A 22,448-nucleotide genomic window follows, 5' to 3' on the forward strand; every position below is an offset into this window, starting at 1 on the left:
GGAACTCTCTATATACAGGTGCATCATGTGTGCAACTGTGTAAATCATAGCTTGGTTCACATGTCCCACAGTTCCGCAGCAGCAGAGCCCACAGACCAGGGGAAGTGCCCTAGATAAATCGGCGACGTTTATGTGCCATGCATAAGGGGGAAGCGTCAAGGAGGTAGATGAAACAGAGAGCAGTTTTGTTCCATGTGGATTCTCTCATTTTAGCTTAAATACACACAGAAATAAATATAATACTAAGAGACTTAGTCTGTGATGCAGGCCTGTGGTTTTAGCCCTCACTGAGGTATTACAGTCAGATGGAGTCATATGGACTGGCAGAGCACTGAGGGAGGAAGGATGTTCGACCACTGAAAGGAAGTCATTTCTCCAGCAGGAACCTTTATGTGACCATGTAATATTCATCACCTGTACTGCTAAGTAAAATCCATGTGCTTAATATTACATCAGTGCCTAATTAAACATGTTACATATTCGCTGAGCATTGCTAAGCCTGCATTAGTATAGCTGCAGTGAAGGACAGGGAAACAGAGTCACGGTGGTGTCAGAGGCCATCTCAGTTTGGACTGTCTGGTTTATTTCTCCGCTTGCTTATGAACAAATGAAAAAATTACCAAAGCCAAATATCTGGTTCTTCCTCTAGAGGAGGCAAGCTCTTTATAGTGCACCTGCGTGACCAGGGTCACAGGAAGTCTGCAGCACAGCATTAACTTTTATGGAGACTGTATAGTTTATGGAGGCTTATAGTTTATTAGACTTTATTATAGTTTCTTTCTTTCTTTCTTTCTTTCTTTCTTTCTTTCTTATGTTGTTCTAGAATGGGAGGGGGGATTTAAAGAGCTGACTGCAGTTACAAGGAAAACTAGGGCTGCATCTATGTGAACAATATAGGAAGGCCTGCATGTGCCCATACATGATTGGGCCTGTATATCACCAACAGAGAGAGATTGAGGGAGCCAGAGACTATGCTTTGTTAATTCACTCCTTGCACACCTTGCACGCCTAACATGACTGCCCGTGTATTCAAAGTATGAATGTAGTCTGCAAAGCCTGCCATAACATGACTGACATGACTGGCATGACTGACATAACTGATATGACTGAAATTACATCACTGGCATGATGAACAAAAGTAACATGACTGATATGACTGACATAACTGGAATGAGTGACATGACTGGCATGACTGTAATGACATGACTGATATGACTGACATGACTTATGTCTGACATGACTGGACTGACATGACTGATATGACTGGACTGACATGACTGATATGACTGGACTGACATGACTGACATGACTGTTATGACTGGACAGATATGCATACAAACTATACATACATTTAGGTAGAAGTGTGTGTGTGTGTGTGTGTGTGTGTGTGTGTGTGTGTGGTAGTGTATGTACTCAAACTATGACAACATATACTAATACATACATACATACATAAGTATACATAGAAACTATACATACATATAGGTATAAAGGTGTGTGTGTCTGTGTGTTTGTGTGAGAGAGAGACAAAAAAGAAGCCAAATATCAGTTTGTATGAGCATGTCTTAGTCACTGAGATATGGGTGGGTATGGCTAGGGAAGTGTCATTGTGAATGCTATAGGAAGGCCTGCTTGCGCCTGTATGTGTGTGTGCCTGGTTAATAGACACAGAGAGATCTAGGTAGCCAGAGCAATGTTTACTTAGGGCACAGAGATGGGAGGGGGAATGTGGGTGAGAGTGTGAGAGAGACTGAGTGTGTGAGTTTCAGCTTGCGTGCGTGTGAGAAGGAGAAGGTGACAGAGGGACTTTACATGCATTTTTATGCATTGTATATAATACTGCACTGTAGAGCCATACGATAACCGATTTAGAAGAAACTTGACAAATTTGTTCAGGATGGGATTCTGAATGGGCTTGTGCATTTTGGTCAGAATTGGATAAAATATGAAAGAGCTTTAAGAATATGAATATTGTATGTATCGATGCTGTCCATTAAAAAAATATTTAGCAGGTATAAGTGTCCTCAAATCCAAAATCTTTGGATTGTTTTTTGATTTCACACTCTGTAGAGTATTATAAGACTTTGCTTGACATGATAGTATGAAAATCCTAGGAGCAGTATGAAAAGTGATGATTTCAAACTATTAATAACTGTAAATAAACTGTGCATTTTTTAATAGGACATGTAATGGGAAAGTTGTTCGCATTACTGCAAGGAATCAAAAGAGTCCATTTGCATGTTCCCAAGTGGAATTATGTAGGGGATATACTTGCTTTTTTTGCAATAGCGCCCCCCAGTGGCCAATCGACACCCGGCTGGATTATGTCATAGGGGGTGTGCACTTGTCCACACCCAAGATGTTTCGTGCAAATCGACCAATGGTAAGCCTGTCAAACGCGTGCCGATCACTGATTGGCCGATTACGTCAGCCATTTTGGAAGTATGGCATGTCTGCTTTAGGACCTGGTTCCCAGAGGCCCATAGATGATGTCTGCCAAGTTTCATGTGGATCAGCCAATCTGAGTGCATGGGGCAAATTTTTGCATGTTATACCGCCCCCTAGCAGGTGAGGTATGGCAACCTCTGCGAGCTGCCCCAGACCCTCACAGGGAAGCTGTCTGTGAAGTGCCATCTCATTACATGCAAGTTTTCTTAAGTTAGAGCTCCATATGCGCAAAATTTACTATTGAATTTACGCCCCCTCATTTGATTGGCTTATACTGACTAGGTAGTGAAGAAATTAGCATTTTTGTTGGATACATTTTAAAGTTCAGACTCTTCTGAACGTTTTGATACCACATATGTGCATGTATGTGAAAAATCCAGGGACTAGTTCGCGCTCAAAGATGTGTGTGATTTTGCACATTATGCAAATTAACTCGAAATCTAAGTGGGCGGAGCTAAAGGGTCCTAGAGGCTTTTTTGTTTGGTTTGAGCCAAGGAATCCATCAGAAGTGGAATTTCGTTTCTATGACCTACGGTGTAGGAGATATGGACCAAAACGCAAAATGCTGCGCTATAGCGCCACCATCAGGCCAATGTGAGTCATTGTCTGGGTTTCCCTCATTGCACCTCTGGTGCACCTGTCTGACAAGTTTGGTGTTTCTGGGCCTTATGGTCTAGGCTGCAGTATGCGTTTTACAGCCTGAAAAATAATAATAATAAGAAGAATATAGCCGCAAGCGGCGATTGGCGGGTTCACACACAAATAGGCACATTTTGGCCTCAATAGGCAAAAGGAAGCCCAAAAGGTCCTTTAGACCTAAAAGTGAAAAGAAGCTGTTTGGGTTTGGCCAGTGTGTGCTCTACAGATAGAGTGTGATGACATCTGTGTGTGTCAGAAAGGGAGACACAGAAATAGCACATCTGGCTAGGGCTGCATCTATGTGAACAATATAGGAAGGCCTGCATGTGCCCATACATGATTGGGCCTGTATATCACCGACAGAGAGAGATTGAGGGAGCCAGAGACTATGCTTTGTTAATTCACTCCTTGCACACCTTGCACGCCTAACATGACTGCCCGTGTATTCAAAGTATGAATGTAGTCTGCAAAGCCTGCCATAACATGACTGACATGACTGGCATGACTGACATAACTGATATGACTGAAATTACATCACTGGCATGATGAACAAAAGTAACATGACTGATATGACTGACATAACTGGAATGAGTGACATGACTGGCATGACTGTAATGACATGACTGATATGACTGACATGACTTATGTCTGACATGACTGGACTGACATGACTGATATGACTGGACTGACATGACTGATATGACTGGACTGACATGACTGACATGACTGTTATGACTGGACAGATATGCATACAAACTATACATACATTTAGGTAGAAGTGTGTGTGTGTGTGTGTGTGTGTGTGTGTGTGTGTGTGTGGTAGTGTATGTACTCAAACTATGACAACATATACTAATACATACATACATACATAAGTATACATAGAAACTATACATACATATAGGTATAAAGGTGTGTGTGTCTGTGTGTTTGTGTGAGAGAGAGACAAAAAAGAAGCCAAATATCAGTTTGTATGAGCATGTCTTAGTCACTGAGATATGGGTGGGTATGGCTAGGGAAGTGTCATTGTGAATGCTATAGGAAGGCCTGCTTGCGCCTGTATGTGTGTGTGCCTGGTTAATAGACACAGAGAGATCTAGGTAGCCAGAGCAATGTTTACTTAGGGCACAGAGATGGGAGGGGGAATGTGGGTGAGAGTGTGAGAGAGACTGAGTGTGTGAGTTTCAGCTTGCGTGCGTGTGAGAAGGAGAAGGTGACAGAGGGACTTTACATGCATTTTTATGCATTGTATATAATACTGCACTGTAGAGCCATACGATAACCGATTTAGAAGAAACTTGACAAATTTGTTCAGGATGGGATTCTGAATGGGCTTGTGCATTTTGGTCAGAATTGGATAAAATATGAAAGAGCTTTAAGAATATGAATATTGTATGTATCGATGCTGTCCATTAAAAAAATATTTAGCAGGTATAAGTGTCCTCAAATCCAAAATCTTTGGATTGTTTTTTGATTTCACACTCTGTAGAGTATTATAAGACTTTGCTTGACATGATAGTATGAAAATCCTAGGAGCAGTATGAAAAGTGATGATTTCAAACTATTAATAACTGTAAATAAACTGTGCATTTTTTAATAGGACATGTAATGGGAAAGTTGTTCGCATTACTGCAAGGAATCAAAAGAGTCCATTTGCATGTTCCCAAGTGGAATTATGTAGGGGATATACTTGCTTTTTTTGCAATAGCGCCCCCCAGTGGCCAATCGACACCCGGCTGGATTATGTCATAGGGGGTGTGCACTTGTCCACACCCAAGATGTTTCGTGCAAATCGACCAATGGTAAGCCTGTCAAACGCGTGCCGATCACTGATTGGCCGATTACGTCAGCCATTTTGGAAGTATGGCATGTCTGCTTTAGGACCTGGTTCCCAGAGGCCCATAGATGATGTCTGCCAAGTTTCATGTGGATCAGCCAATCTGAGTGCATGGGGCAAATTTTTGCATGTTATACCGCCCCCTAGCAGGTGAGGTATGGCAACCTCTGCGAGCTGCCCCAGACCCTCACAGGGAAGCTGTCTGTGAAGTGCCATCTCATTACATGCAAGTTTTCTTAAGTTAGAGCTCCATATGCGCAAAATTTACTATTGAATTTACGCCCCCTCATTTGATTGGCTTATACTGACTAGGTAGTGAAGAAATTAGCATTTTTGTTGGATACATTTTAAAGTTCAGACTCTTCTGAACGTTTTGATACCACATATGTGCATGTATGTGAAAAATCCAGGGACTAGTTCGCGCTCAAAGATGTGTGTGATTTTGCACATTATGCAAATTAACTCGAAATCTAAGTGGGCGGAGCTAAAGGGTCCTAGAGGCTTTTTTGTTTGGTTTGAGCCAAGGAATCCATCAGAAGTGGAATTTCGTTTCTATGACCTACGGTGTAGGAGATATGGACCAAAACGCAAAATGCTGCGCTATAGCGCCACCATCAGGCCAATGTGAGTCATTGTCTGGGTTTCCCTCATTGCACCTCTGGTGCACCTGTCTGACAAGTTTGGTGTTTCTGGGCCTTATGGTCTAGGCTGCAGTATGCGTTTTACAGCCTGAAAAATAATAATAATAAGAAGAAATATAGCCGCAAGCGGCGATAGGCGGGTTCACACACACAATAAGCAAAAGGAAGCCCAAAAGGTCCTTTAGACCTAAAAGTGAAAAGAAGCTGTTTGGGTTTGGCCAGTGTGTGCTCTACAGATAGTGTGTAATGATATCTGCATGTGTCAGAAAGGGAGACACAGAAACAGCACATCTGGCTAGGGCTGCATCTATGTGAACAATATAGGAAGGCCTGCATGTGTCTATACATGATTGGGCCTGTATATCACCGACAGAGATAGATTGAGGGAGCCAGAGACTATGCTTTGTTAATTCACTCTTTACACACCTAGCATGCCTAACATGACTGCCCATGTATTCAAAGTATGAATGTAGTCTGCAAAGCCTGGCATTACATGACTGACATGACTGGCATGACTGGAATGACATCACTGCCATGACGAACAAAATTAACATGACTGATATGACTGACATAACTGGCATGACTGTAATGATTTGATGATTTGACTGACATGACTGATATGACTGGACTGAAATGACTGATATGACTGGACTGAAATGATTGGCATGACATGACTTACATGACTGGCAGAACATGACTGGCATGACTGATATGACTGACATCACTGGCATGACTTACATATACTATACATATACTATAGATATGCATACAAACTACATACATTTAGGTAGAAGTGTGTGTGTGTGTGTGTGGTAGTGTATGTACTCAAACTATGACAACATATACTAATACATACATACATAAGTATACATAGAAACTATACATACATATAGGTATAAAGGTGTGTGTGTCTGTGTTTGTGTGAGAGAGAGACAAAAAAGAAGCCAAATATCAGTTTGTATGAGCATGTGTTAGTCACTGAGATATGGGTGGGTATGGCTAGGGAAGTGTCATTGTGAATGCTATAGGAAGGCCTGCTTGCGCCTGTATGTGTGTGTGCCTGGTTAATAGACACAGAGAGATCTAGGTAGCCAGAGCAATGTTTACTTAGGGCACAGAGATGGGAGGGGGAATGTGGGTGAGAGTGTGAGAGAGACTGAGAGTGTGAGTTTCAGCTTGCGTGCGTGTGAGAAGGAGAAGGTGACAGAGGGACTTTACATGCATTCTTATGCATTGTATATAATACTGCACTGTAGAGCCATACGATAACCGATTTAGATGAAACTTGACAAATTTGTTCAGGATGGGATTCTGAATGGGCTTGTGCATTTTGGTCAGAATTGGGTAAAATATGAAAGAGCTTTAAGAATATGAATATTATATGTATCGATGCTGTCCATTAAAAAAATATTTAGCAGGTATAAGTGTCCTCAAATCCAAAATCTTTAGATTGTTTTTTGATTTCACACTCTGTAGAGTATTATAAGACTTTGCTTGACATGATAGTATGAAAATCCTAGGAGGAGTATGAAAAGTGATGATTTCAAACTATTATTAACTGTAAATAAACTGTGCATTTTTTAATAGGACATGTAATGGGAAAGTTGTTCGCACTACTGCAAGGAATCAAAAGAGTCCAATTGCATGTTCCCAAGTGGAATTATGTAGGGGATACACTTGCTTTTTTTGCAATAGCGCCCCCCAGTGGCCAATCGACACCTGGCTGGATTATGTCATAGGGGGTGTGCACTTGTCCACACCCAAGAGGTTTCGTGCAGATCGACCAATGGTAAGCCTGTCAAACGCGTGCCGATCACTGATTGGCCGATTACGTCAGCCATTTTGGAAGTATGGAGTGTCTGCTTTAGGACCTGGTTCCCAGAGGCCCATAGATGATGTCTGCCAAGTTTCATGTGGATCGGCCAATCTGAGTGCATGGGGCAAATTTTTGCATGTTATAGCGCCCCCTAGCAGGTGAGGTATGGCAACCTCTGCGAGCTGCCCCAGACCCTCACAGGGAAGCTGTCTGTGAAGTGCCATCTCATTACATGCAAGTTTTCTTAAGTTAGAGCTCCATATGCGCAAAATTTACTATTGAATTTACGCCTCCTCATTTGATTGGCTTATACTGACTAGGTAGTGAAGAAATTAGCATTTTTGTTGGATAGATTTTAAAGTTCAGACTCTTCTGAACGTTTTGATACCACATATGTGCATGTATGTGAAAAATCCAGGGACTAGTTTGCGCTCAAATATGTGTGTGATTTTGCACATTATGCAAATTAACTCGAAATCTAAGTGGGCGGAGCTTAATGGTTGTATATTAATTGTCCTATTGAATTTAGTCAAGGAATGTATAGGAACTGGAATTTTGGTTCTAGGACTTACGGTGTAGGAGATATGGACAAAAAGTCAATATGGTCTGCTATAGCGCCACCATCAGGCCAATTTGGGTCCCTGTATGGGAATCTGGTCCTTGGAGTTAACTGAACCTTTTTGCCAAGTTTGGGGTTTCTAGGCATTACGGTCTAGGCTGCACAATACGTTTTAGGTCAAAAAATGGGACAAAGAATAATAATAAGAAAGAATATAGCCGCAAGCGGCGATTGGCGGGTTCACACACCAATAGGCATTTAGGCCTCAATAGGCAAAAGGAAGCCCAAAAGGTCCTTTAGACCTAAAAGTGAAAAAAGCTGTTTGGGTTTGGCCAGTGTGTGCTCTACAGATGTAGAGTGTGATGACATCTGCGTGTGTCAGAAAGGGAGACACAAAAATAGCACATCTGGCTAGAGCTGCATCTATGTGAACAGTATAGGAAGGCCTGCACTTGCCTATACATGATTGGGCCTCTATATTACTGACAGAGAGAGATTGAGGGAGCCAGAGACTATGCTTTGTTATTTCACTCCTTGTACACGTAGCACGCCTAACATGACTGCCTGTGTATTCAAAGTATGAATGTAGTCTGCAAAGCCTGGCATGACTGACATGACTGGCATTACTGACATAACTGATATGACTGGAATGACATCACTGGCATGACGAACAAAATTAACATGACTGATATGACTGACATAACTGGCATGACTGTAATGATTTGAAGATTTGACTGACATGACTGGACTGACATGACTGATAGGACTGATATGACTGGACTGAAATGATTGGCATGACATGACTTACATGACTGGCAGAACATGACTGGCATGACTGGCATCACTGACATGACTGATATAACTGACATGACTGGACTGGCATGTCTGAGATGACTGACATCACTGGTATGACTGACATATACTATAGATATGCATACAAACTATACATACATTTAGGTAGAAGTGTGTGTGTGTGTGTGTGTGTGTGTGTGTGTGTGTGTGTGGTAGTATATATATTCAAACTATGACAACATATACTAATACATACATACATAAGTATACATAGAAACTATACATACATATAGGTATAAAGGTGTGTGTGTCTGTGTGTTTGTGTGAGAGAGAGAGACAAAAAAGAAGCCAAATATCAGTTTGTATAAGCATGTGTTAGTCACTGGGATATGGGTGGGTATGGCTAGGGAAGTGTCATTGTGAATGCTATAGGAAGGCCTGCTTGCACCTGTATGTGTGTGTGCCTGGTTAATAGACACAGAGAGATCTAGGTAGCCAGAGCAATGTTTACTTAGGGCACAGAGATGGGAGGGGGAATGTGGGTGAGAGTGTGAGAGAGACTGAGGGTGTGAGTTTCAGCTTGCGTGCGTGTGAGAAGGAGAAGGTGACAGAGGGACTTTACATGCATTTTTATGCATTGTATATAATACTGCACCGTAGAGCCATACGATAACCGATTTAGATGAAACTTGACAACTTTGTTCAGGATGGGATTCTGAATGGGCTTGTGCATTTTGGTCAGAATTGGATAAAATATGAAAGAGCTTTAAGAATATGAATATTATATGTATCGATGCTGTCCATTAAAAAAATATTTAGCAGGTATAAGTGTCCTCAAATCCAAAATCTTTGGATTGTTTTTTGATTTCACACTCTGTAGAGTATTATAAGACTTTGCTTGACATGATAGTATGAAAATCCTAGGAGCAGTATGAAAAGTGATGATTTCAAATTATTATTAACTGTAAATAAACTGTGCATTTTTTAATAGGACATGTAATGGGAAAGTTGTTCGCATTACTGCAAGGAATCAAAAGAGTCCAATTGCATGTTCCCAAGTGGAATTATGTAGGGGATACACTTGCTTTTTTTGCAATAGCGCCCCCCAGTGGCCAATCGACACCCGGCTGGATTATGTCATAGGGGGCGTGCACTTGTCCACACCCAAGAGGTTTCGTGCAGATCGACCAATGGTAAGCCTGTCAAACGCGTGCCGATCACTGATTGGCCGATTACGTCAGCCATTTTGGAAGTATGGCATGTCTGCTTTAGGACCTGGTTTCCAGAGGCCCATAGATGATGTCTGTCAAGTTTCATGTGGATCGGCCAATCTGAGTGCATGGGGCAAATTTTTGCATGTTATAGCGCCCCCTAGCAGGTGAGGTATGGCAACCTCTGCGAGCTGCCCCAGACCCTCACAGGGAAGCTGTCTGTGAAGTGCCATCTCATTACATGCAAGTTTTCTTAAGTTAGAGCTCCATATGTGCAAAATTTACTATTGAATTTACGCCCCCTCATTTGATTGGCTTATACTGACTAGGTAGTGAAGAAATTAGCATTTTTGTTGGATACATTTTAAAGTTCAGACTCTTCTGAACGTTTTGATACCACATATGTGCATGTATGTGAAAAATCCAGGGACTAGTTCGCGCTCAAAGATGTGTGTGATTTTGCACATTATGCAAATTAACTCGAAATCTAAGTGGGCGGAGCTTAATGGTTGTATATTAATTGTCCTATTGAATTTAGTCAAGGAATGTATAGGAACTGGAATTTTGGTTCTAGGACCTACGGTGTAGGAGATATGGACAAAAAGTCAATATGGTCCGCTATAGCGCCACCATCAGGCCAATTTGGGTCCCTGTATGGGAATCTGGTCCTTGGAGGTAACTGAACCTTTTTGCCAAGTTTGGGGTTTCTAGGCATTACGGTCTAGGCTGCACAATACGTTTTAGGTCAAAAAATGGGACAAAGAATAATAAGAAAGAAAAATATGTGTGTGATTTTGCACATTATGCAAATTAACTCGAAATCTAAGTGGGCGGAGCTAAAGGGTCCTAGAGGCTTTTTTGTTTGGTTTGATCCAAGGAATCCATCAGAAGTGGAATTTCGTTTCTATGACCTACGGTGTAGGAGATATGGACCAAAACGCAAAATGCTGCGCTATAGCGCCACCATCAGGCCAATGTGGGTCATTGTCTGGGTTTCCCTCATTGCACCTCTGGTGCACCTGTCTGACAAGTTTGGTGTTTCTGGGCCTTACGGTCTAGGCTGCAGTATGCGTTTTACAGCCTGAAAAATAATAATAATAAGAAGAACAAGCGGCGATTGGCGGGTTCACACACCAATAGGCATTTTGGCCTCAATAGGCAAAAGGAAGCCCAAAAGGTCCTTTAGACCTAAAAGTGAAAAAAAAGCTGTTTGGGTTTGGCCAGTGTGTGCTCTACAGATGTAGAGTGTGATGACATCTGCGTGTGTCAGAAAGGGAGACACAAAAATAGCACATCTGGCTAGAGCTGCATCTATGTGAACAGTATAGGAAGGCCTGCACTTGTCTATACATGATTGGGCCTCTATATTACTGACAGAGAGAGATTGAGGGAGCCAGAGACTATGCTTTGTTATTTCACTCCTTGCACACGTAGCACGCCTAACATGACTGCCTGTGTATTCAAAGTATGAATGTAGTCTGCAAAGCCTGGCATGACTGCCATGACTGGCATTACTGACATAACTGATATGACTGGCATGACTGGAATGACATCTCTGGCATGACGAACAAAATTAACATGACTGATATGACTGACATAACTGGCATGACTAATGATTTGAAGATTTGACTGACATGACTGATAGGACTGATATGACTGGACTGAAATGATTGGCATGACATGACTTACATGACTGGCAGAACATGACTGATATAACTGACATGACTGGACTGGCATGTCTGATATGACTGACATCACTGGTATGACTGACATATACTATACATATACTATAGATATGCATACAAACTATACATACATTTAGGTAGAAGTGTGTGTGTGTGTGTGTGTGTGTGTGTGTGTGTGTGTGTGTGTGGTAGTATATGTATTCAAACTATGACAACATATACTAATACATACATACATAAATATACATAGAAACTATACATACATATAGGTATAAAGGTGTGTGTGTCTGTGTGTTTGTGTGAGAGAGAGAGACAAAAAAGAAGCCAAATATCAGTTTGTATGAGCATGTGTTAGTCACTGAGATATGGGTGGGTATGGCTAGGGAAGTGTCATTGTGAATGCTATAGGAAGGCCTGCTTGCGCCTGTATGTGTGTGTGCCTGGTTCATAGACACAGAGAGATCTAGGTAGCCAGAGCAATGTTTACTTAGGGCACAGAGATGGGAGGGGGAATGTGGGTGAGAGTGTGAGAGAGACTGAGAGTGTGAGTTTCAGGCTGCGTGCGTGTGAGAAGGAGAAGGTGACAGAGGGACTTTACATGCATTCTTATGCATTGTATATAATACTGCACTGTAGAGCCATACGATAACCGATTTAGATTAAACTTGACAAATTTGTTCAGGATGGGATTCTGAATGGGCTTGTGCATTTTGGTCAGAATTGGGTAAAATATGAAAGAGCTTTAAGAATATGAATATTATATGTATCGATGCTGTCCATAAAAAAAATATTTAGCAGGTATAAGTGTCCTCAAATCCAAAATCTTTGGATTGTTTTTTGATTTCACACTCTGTAGAGTATTATAAGACTTTGCTTGACATGATAGTATGAAAATCCTAGGAGGAGTATGAAAAGTGATGATTTCAAACTATTATTAACTGTAAATAAACTGTGCATTTTTTAATAGGACATGTAATGGGAAAGTTGTTCGCACTACTGCAAGGAATCAAAAGAGTCCAATTGCATGTTCCCAAGTGGAATTATGTAGGGGATACACTTGCTTTTTTTGCAATAGCGCCCCCCAGTGGCCAATCGACACCCGGCTGGATTATGTCATAGGGGGCGTGCACTTGTCCACACCCAAGAGGTTTCGTGCAGATCGACAAATTGTAAGCCTGTCAAACGCGTGCCGATCACTGATTGGCCGATTACGTCAGCCATTTTGGAAGTATGGCATGTCTGCTTTAGGACCTGGTTTCCAGAAGCCCATAGATGATGTCTGTCAAGTTTCATGTGGATCGGCCAATCTGAGTGCATGGGGCAAATTTTTGCATGTTATAGCGCCCCCTAGCAGGTGAGGTATGGCAACCTCTGCGAGCTGCCCCAGACCCTCACAGGGAAGCTGTCTGTGAAGTGCCATCTCATAACATGCAAGTTTTCTTAAGTTAGAGCTCCATATGCGCAAAATTTACTATTGAATTTACGCCCCCTCATTTGATTGGCTTATACTGACTAGGTAGTGAAGAAATTAGCATTTTTGTTGGATACATTTTAAAGTTCAGACTCTTCTGAACGTTTTGATACCACATATGTGCATGTATGTGAAAAATCCAGGGACTAGTTCGCGCTCAAATATGTGTGTGATTTTGCACATTATGCAAATTAACTCGAAATCTAAGTGGGCGGAGCTTAATGGTTGTATATTAATTGTCCTATTGAATTTAGTCAAGGAATGTATAGGAACTGGAATTTTGGTTCTAGGACTTACGGTGTAGGAGATATGGACAAAACGTCAATATGGTCTGCTATAGCGCCACCATCAGGCCAATTTGGGTCCCTGTATGGGAATCTGGTCCTTGGAGTTAACTGAACCTTTTTGCCAAGTTTGGGGTTTCTAGGCATTACGGTCTAGGCTGCACAATACGTTTTAGGTCAAAAAATGGGACAAAGAATAATAAGAAAGAAAAATTCTAACAATTACAATAGGGTTCCCACACTATGTGTGTGTGAACCCTAAAAACTCGAGCAATTACAATAGGGTTCCCACACTATGTGTGTGAACCCTAAAAAACTCGAGCAATTACAATAGGGTTCCCACACTATGTGTGTGAACCCTAAAAAGGATAAAGAGGGAGAGGCTTAAAGCAGCATCTCTGAATCAGAGTCACATCCTGTGGGATCTGCTGCTGGGTGCAGACGCACACCATCTTGAGCTGTATAAGGAGGGTGTCAGAGATGGAGCTGTATAAAGAGCGTGTCAGAGATTGACAATTTGGCCCGCATTTGTTCACCAGTGGTGTGGCGATGAGCCTGTGGTGAAGGCCGGGTAGTTGCGCTCCTCGGAATGTCCGCATCTCTGTGACCGTCCAGCCAGAGTGGCCGTTATTTCCGAGCCCTACTGACATTCACTGTTAGCGCCTGCCACACACATGGGGTATGGATAGACTGTGCTCCAGGGGCCAGGGGACATGCGCGTTGAGCCCGGCTGGGCAGACTGATTACTCTTCACATGTGGAGTTTTCTGCTGTGCTCTCTTGACCAACGGTTGCACACAGCCTTTTAATACGCTTTTCAAGGAGTTGGGGAGGGACTTAATGATGTTGGACCACTGACAGGGGAAGCTGGGAGGGAAACAAAAGGTCTTATAGTGTTCATTTACATGTGCATGGCAGGAATCCTGGTGCGTAACATATTTCTGGTGATAAGAAATGTGATTTTTTTTTTTTAGATGAAAGTTAAATATCACTGAAGACCTTACACAGCTGGTTTCCCACCTACCAGGTTGTGTAGCTACTGTAGTGGACTGGTGCACAGTAAGCAGCCACCCAGAAACACAGCTACAGCGCTGCTATACATGGATTTTTAATGTAACATTGTGCTACCAGGTCCTGTTACCTGTCAGATTAGAAGGTACTGTTGGAGAAAGCAATGCTCCAAAGCAGATCAGGGCGTCCATTCAGTTTTAAGCGAAGCTCTTTAAAATCAATAACGGATGCTAATGGGCAAGTGAAGCATGCATGGAAAGCAGGTACAGGCAGTTTACAGAGTGACAGCCATTGATCAAAACTTAATTAAGGAAACAGAGAGATGACTATGGAGCACGGGTGATTTGTGTCTAAGAGATTATTGGCGGGGAATGGGCAGCCACTAAAGGCATGTTTGACTTCACTTTCTCTCTGTCTTCTGGGTACACACATGCATCATGGATGTTAATGATCATGAGTCTAGGAAATCAGTCAGACATTGTGTCTCATTTTTCATTTATTCTGCATGGCATTTTTTTTGTTTTGCAGATGATCACAAACTGTGCACAGTGGTTTTTTTTCTTGTTTGTACACATTTATAAATGGATGATTGATTACATTTTTGATTGCATCAGAGCATGAGTAAGTGTAACTATTGACCCACAAGCTATTTCAGTGCTGGTTGTTTTGCTTTGTCTAACAAAGATCTCCTTTCAGACCCAATCTGATTAGGGCACCAATCAGTTGTCTAAGTCTTCTCTTGTATCACACGGCATCTGCGTTCCTGGTATGAAGTGTGCAATTGTCACAACTTCTAAGGCAGCCAAAACAAAATTGTGGGCACTGCCAGGAGGCTGCACAGATGGAGAAAGTAGTGGAAAATTCTTTCCTTGCACGAATCACTGAAAGAACTTCACAAATCCTCACATACAGTAAGTGTACCCAGCCCTTTCCAGACTGACCTGGAGAATCTGAAGCTGGGTTTCTGCTTCATCTGGGTGTCAGCTTTACTGATGACAGATCCTATCACTCCAGTCAACTTCTACCTAGTAGATAGGAAAGGCTGTTACTATACTGTCTAAACTGCTGTGAAAAGATATTTAGGAAGAATCATTATCTATTTTAGCTGCAGTCAGTTAAGGTAGACTATGTACACATCTTTTTGACATTTTGTGATTTTGTAAAAGGTAGAAGGCTGCTGCTACACCAAACAACAGCTACTGCTGTGTAGAATGTCTGACCTGGTTTCTGTAGTGCATACAGAATTCCTGCTATAGGCTGCAGCAACATTACATACTCCAAGATTTGCTTAGCTCGGCTTTAGAAGTGCCCAGCTTCAGGTGACAGATTTGTTTGTTTGGGTTATTTTTTTTGCTGTTTCCTGCCATGTTGAAGAGAAGTATTCACTGGCCTGTGCTCACGATGCCAGTCTTTGGAATTCATGTGACTGAAGGCACCAAAGATCACACATGTGATCCCATCAGCTATAGTCTTACCTCCACATTTAACATTTAGAGCCATCTGAACATCCACACTTGTGGCCAAGTTCTGCAACTGCGAACAGAACGTTCAGTGACAAGGGAGTTAAAGACTGTTTATCCACTACTGAAACTAACTACCGGTAACTATTAAGATAAAATATTTCCATTCTAAAAATAAGATGCAATTGCACTATGGCAACCTCTTGTGAATGTTGTTGACAAGCAGTTTAGTAGCCTGCTGTTCTTGTAGTGCACAAACATTGTTAAGTTGTGTGCAAAGGAAGGTTATTGTTTTTTTGTCAGTTAAGACTCATTTTGCCACATAGATACTATGTAGCATGTTTTCTTGAATCGGGATGCACCATCAACATTCTGGTATCCACTTATCCTTATGACTCCTGTACAATTGAAGATAGATGTCTAGTGAATATTTTCAAGCACTGTTTACCACCTTTACTGTAAGGATTGTGACGGCGACCTTTCATACATCACCATCGTGTATTATACTGGCAGTTCAAGGTGAAGGTGGAATCTTTCTGCTCTACAGTCCCGTGCAGTAAAATGGTATTTTCTCAAAAGGGTATATGAATTTTGTTGGTGGTACCAGGCCACAAATATTGATTTATATATATATATATATATATATATATATATATATATATATATATATATATATATATATATATATATATGCCAGGAATATGATGTAATAAATGTAATAATTTTAGTATCAAAAACTGATAATTCAGTGATATTTCGGTTTGCATTACAACATTGAAATTAGAAGTCAGAATCATTGTTTTATTTTGAAATGTAAAAAAAATAATTTAAATATTAAATTCACAAAAATATATTTTCTGTTTTATTCTGACAGACATTTAGCTCCTAATACAACTAAATTTAACTGCAGTATATTAATACCATCAACGCGACCTTTTTTTGTCAGTGGATGGAAGAGCAAAACATTGAGATCCTACTATAAACTCCAAATTGAAGAGGCCCCACAACAAAAACCAGTAGCGTAGCGGAATGGTAATTCATCTCATTGACAGCAATGCCAGCTTTTCCCAGAGGCCCACAGGAATGCTAAGTTTAGACGGCCAAACAGATTCAGAGTGGCTAATTTTCTTTTGGTGGTGAAATACATCATGCAGAGGATCTCCTCTGAAGGGGTGACAGCTGTAGGTATTAAGAGACTCTGTGATGGATGGGGTTGTGGGAGGAAACTTCTCATAACCTTCCATTTATTTAGCACCACTTGACTGACAGAAGAAAGAGGGAGACAGAGAAAGAGAGAGAGAGTGAGTGATAGGGAATGTTGAAGAGACAGTTTGGGAGGGATGAGAAAATACTCATGTTCATCACAGCCATGATGGCTCTGTCACTTTTCTATAAGCCTGAAGTTTCTGTTTATAGCCATCCGGCCAGAGGGGTTATCAGCAACATGCCTATAAAGCTGAAAGTGTAAAGAGGACATGCTGTAATAAAGTGGTCTGAGACATGTCCTCCTGTCTCCATGTAATATGATTACTTAGTATCTGACACCTTTCATTTTTATTACACAAAACAAATGATCCATGTTCGGATATGCACAGGCCACATCTGAGGGCTTTTCACTGTGAAAAAATAGAATTTTAATTTAATTATCATAATTTAGTGACAATTAAAGGAAATTGAGTTTTGCTCTGTTATGGTAGAGCAAAAATAAACCAGATTTTTAAGGATGCCCAATAACAAGTAAATATTTGGTTTTGTGGTCTTAAAAGTATCTCTCTGCAAATGAAGACGTGATGGAGATTTCTCACCATATTACTGTTAAATATGCCCTGAGAAAATATAAACCTTATGTTTAAAGTTTATGCAGTTTTTGCAGAAATGTAAAATTAGTAATTAATTAGAGACATGCAATGTTTAGATATCGAAAAGGAAATTGACTACCTTATTGAAAAACAATTATATCTTAGCAAACATTAAACGTTTTATTTCTCACTGTGCTAAAAGTTTAGTAGCAACTAAGAATCTTTTAAAAATTATAGACGTGATCTTTGAGAGGAGGTTTGCTCCTTCAGAGCTGAAAGAATAGGCTGAAGTTGACTTAAACCTGTGTAATCAGACGGCATTATTCATGCAGCAAGGCCACAAAGAGTATCAACTGCTTAAATAGTCAAAAGGAACCCAGGAGCCCAGCACTGTGGCCAATCAGAGACGGGAGACCCGTCTGGCCTCATAGCACTGCATTTGTGACCTTGGTGTTGGCTTCAGAAACTCCCCAGCTTCACGTTTCTGCCGAGTCCACAGTGCCCTTGCGTAACTTTTGAAGTACAACCCAATGTAAATATGTCTAGATGATTCTATTTGGCCGGGGAGACTCTGGGGAGTACCATTAATGCCAATAATACACTCTCCGCCACTACCTCTGTAAGCTGCTGTGGATCTGTGACTATTTTCCTGTTCAGTGGGGCTTCTCGAAGACGCGAATGCTAATGAGTTCTTTGCCTGCTGATGAAAAATGACCCCTGCTGCTCAAGAAATCTTCCTGCCACATCTTAGAAGGACAAGATGGTGTCTCCACATGAATAAAGTTATTGGCTTTGACTAGAAGAGTTGATAATGGCAATTGTGTTCAGTTTGCCCTAGACTCCTTGCTGTTGTGCCTGGTGGGCTAATGTGTACAGATAAGACAGGAAGGAGGTGTGAAGCAGTGTGTCTCAGAACAAGCTCCAAGCGAGACTTAAAACCGAGAGGGGGAAAAGTGAACCGACTGAAATGTCTCTGGTAAAACAAAACTGCATATCCTCCATCTGCTCTTTCAACTGATCTTTTTTGTGTGTGAGATTGAAGCAGACAGAAAAAAATATTTCAGGGCAATTTGGGGAAAATTTGTCTCTGTATGACTGTGTATGCACAATGAAATGTCTCTTTTGAAACATCTCTTTTTTTCTCCATTATTTCTCAGTCAGTCTCGATGTACATGATGCACATAACTCATTCTAAAGGCTAAAGAACACTAACAAAACCTTTAATTACAATTCATTGCATTCAGAAAGAATTATGTTTTTGTAACATGGCACATCAGAGCAGGTATGAGGCAGAAAGATGCAAGTGCAGGAAAGAATTTAAGAAAAACTAAACAGGAACAAATGCAAAATCGGAACAACTACCAGAAACATACACTAGACCTGACCATTGATCTGAGAATCCAGGAAACATACACTAGACCTGACCGTTGATCTGGAAACATACGTTACATGAAGTTAGAAGTACCAACCGGAAACCTGACATAGCATGAATTTCACAACATGAACTAGACTAGAAGCACTGAGCAGAGGAACTAGGAATCATGGCCATAAACAAACATCACAAAACATGAACCTAACCTTCACCTGAAATACATTGCATGAGGTTAAACACATAAGGAACACTGTAATACACACAGGTAAGTAACCAAAACAGGAGCTAAACACAAGAAAATCAAGTACAAACCTCCATTTAACCTCCACTCAACAACTAAACTCATCAAAGAGCTTAAATAGATACATCAATGACGACTAAACAAGACAGCTGAAACCAATACAGGGCAGGAAACTAAAACCAACAAGGGCAGAACCGGTGACCATAGAACAGAGCTAAAGAGAAAACCATGACGAGTTAAATGTTTGAGGCAAGGCAGGATGCAAGTACAAGTCGCTGTGTGGGCAAAATACCCCCCCCCCCCAACAGTAAATCACAACAATGCAACATACAAAATGCCATGCACACATGAATGATGGCAAGTACATCTTTAAGATATCAGAAGTATGGCACAAACATCTACAGTCACACAAGACTCAGGGAAGTACACAAAGGCCCCATGGAGACACAGGCTATATTCAAAACAGCCTATTACATACTACTCACATACTGATTGGGTCCCAAGTGTGCAGTATGTGACCAAAATACATTTTTGCAGTACAAGAAAAATACCCGGATGATGTACTACTCAGGCCAAATATTCCAGTATGTAACCTGTCTTCATGGTGTACTGTATCCTGTCATGGGCAGAACCTCCATACATTCACATGACTTTGTAGTATGGTTTACATTTGTTGCATACTGGATACTATACTCCATGCTACTACTCGGACCAGTATTGCAGTGAACAGTATATTTTGAGTGTGGTATACAGTATGTGGTAGGCTCTTTTGAATATAGCCACACTAACATTAGGGCAAACAAGTAAAAAGCCATGTCCCGTGGCAATAGGAGAGGGAGCTGAGGAGAGTGGCAATTTGAAATTCATCTTGTGAAGTTCCTGGATATTTAGTAATAAATAAAAAATTACCATTGTAGTGTGCATAAAATCTGCATTGAAATCAATATCACTCTTGGGGATGTGATATTATGAGATTACCACAATATGAGGAAACAGTGATTGACTAATTTAATCTGCCATTGAGACTTGTGGAATTTCATATTCAGGAAAAAAGTGTTTTGTGTTTGGTGTTTGAAGTTCTGTGGTGTAATGATAGTTTATTATAGGAGAAGTTCATGATGGTCCATACTGGTGATGCATCTAGCGGTTCAGACAATACTGAGCATGCAAACAAAATCATTTTCTCATCTGTTTTGCATTTTTTGTTAATTACGGTGCCAAATGGTAGCAAACGTGTGTTAATAAAACAGATGAGATCTTGAAAGGTCAAAGAAACACAAATTTTGCCTTTTAGCATCTTGTTTAGTACTTAAACATATTTATTTTACTCCTTTGTTTAGTCTAGATGATTAAAGGGTGGTGTTCCTATGTATAACACCTGGAAGGTTGTTAATGGCTGAGCATGAAGCAGACACTGCAAGCCATTTCCATCCTGGGCTATGGAAACAGGGAGGGAGCAGATAGATTCTGGTGGACCATGGTCAGCAAACAAAGCAAAGGTGTCTGCTCTGTATTGATTTATGTCACCTTGTTAGAGCTAAGAGGACAGAACATTGGCCTCATTGCTGTGAATACTCTCCCTGCAAGCCTGTCAAAATTTTGTAAACATGCAAAGTGTGAATAAATGTTTTCGATAAGTGCACAGTGTGGTTACTTTGTGGCAAGGACTAATGTTATGTGAAACCACAGTACCTGTGGGTCTGTCAAATGAAGTAGTTCATAATGAATACTGAATAATAAAAGGTGATGAAAATTTGACCTTCACATTTATCAAAAACAAAAGTAACTAACTTGTGTGAAAAGAAAACCCTGTGTTCCTTTCTCTTCAATGTAGAATGTGTTTCTTCAACACATCATTTGCCTGTTTCAAATGTTCACGTTCCCACGATGCTACGGTTACCGCAGGATGCGTATAATTCATAGAAGCAATTTCCTGGTTTGTTTGCTCGATCTCTGAAGAGAAATTTTGAACACGAATGGCAGTTATGATCCAAATGGCACTAATCCATTGGTGGCTTGTTATGGACCATTTGATCCTCCATAGCACCTTATTTATTCACGGCAGGGTCATTGAGGAATCTTACTCGTTGATTGCTCACAGGATTGATTTAATGTCTTCCAGGCTCTGGAAAAGAAAAGGCTTCTTATTTCTCTTGCAGAGTGCTCCTATACATCTACTGTTTACACACGTACAAGACATGTCCTGCTTACAAGACAGAAGTGCAAGGTCATCAGCTCTGTTAGTGTAAGCAGCAGCTGATTAACGGGCAATGGCACCGGCTTGATCTCGAACCCTATGTGCTTTACCATCACGGGAATTCTGCCTGGCCTGGCTTCCCATTCAGATTCTTGTTTTCTCCAGTGCAGAAAGCTACCCTGTTTGTTGTTTTGTGTGTGTTTTATCTACTGGGGGTAATTATGGTTCTGTTTGGCAGTAAATCAGGAGTCATAATTGTGTTGTATCAAGAAAACATTAAGAAACATATTCAGCTTGTCAAATTCGACCACCCAAAATCAAACCAGTAATTTCCCATAGTCTGAGGCAGAAAGCAAAAACTCTGAATTTTTTTGCTCTGAATAACACTTCCTCCCCCCCATATCAGATTTGAGTGAATTTCTTTTTGTGTGGTGACACATAAAAGGAACATGGGTTTCCATCACAACACGGTGTTCAATCACTTATCAGCAATGCGTTTGATACAGCAGAAGGTTCGTCTTCTCTTTCAACCACTGCCAATCAGCCCTGGGCCTAGGAAAGCATGCTCACCTTCTGAACATCTGCCTCTGGCTCTAGATTTGGGACTCACAGATCACCCTCTGAAAAGCTTTGCATGTCATTCCTGATATTAATGCACTAAGTGTCTAATATTTTTCTGAAATGACTCAGAGAGTCCTGGGGAATGAGGGCATTACCCATTTTAATGTTTCCCTATTCTGCTGAGAATCACATTGGTGACATATTGGTGACATTCTGACGTCATTCTGATTAGTGATGTCCAGAGGTGTCAATTCCAGGTTCAGAAAGTAAAAGTCCTCACCAGGATTTTGCTCAGGCTTCCTGGATTGTGTTGATTCCACTAATTTTACCTGGATTGCACTAATTAGAAAATCTAGTAAGCTTGAGCAAAATCCTGATGAGGACTTTTACTTTCTGAACCTGGAATTGACACCTCTGGTGATGTC

The 22,448-nt window shown here is 41.0% G+C and overlaps 1 protein-coding gene across 1 annotated transcript in view; it reads left to right on the plus strand.

The window, feature by feature from the left end:
- ca10a (carbonic anhydrase Xa) overlaps positions 1-22,448 on the plus strand; it is a 107,794-nt gene that overhangs the window by 9,581 nt on the left and 75,765 nt on the right. The gene's annotated exons all lie outside the window — the stretch shown is intronic.

This window comes from Brachyhypopomus gauderio, chromosome 3 (genome assembly GCF_052324685.1).
Source record: "Brachyhypopomus gauderio isolate BG-103 chromosome 3, BGAUD_0.2, whole genome shotgun sequence".
NCBI lineage: Eukaryota > Metazoa > Chordata > Actinopteri > Gymnotiformes > Hypopomidae > Brachyhypopomus > Brachyhypopomus gauderio.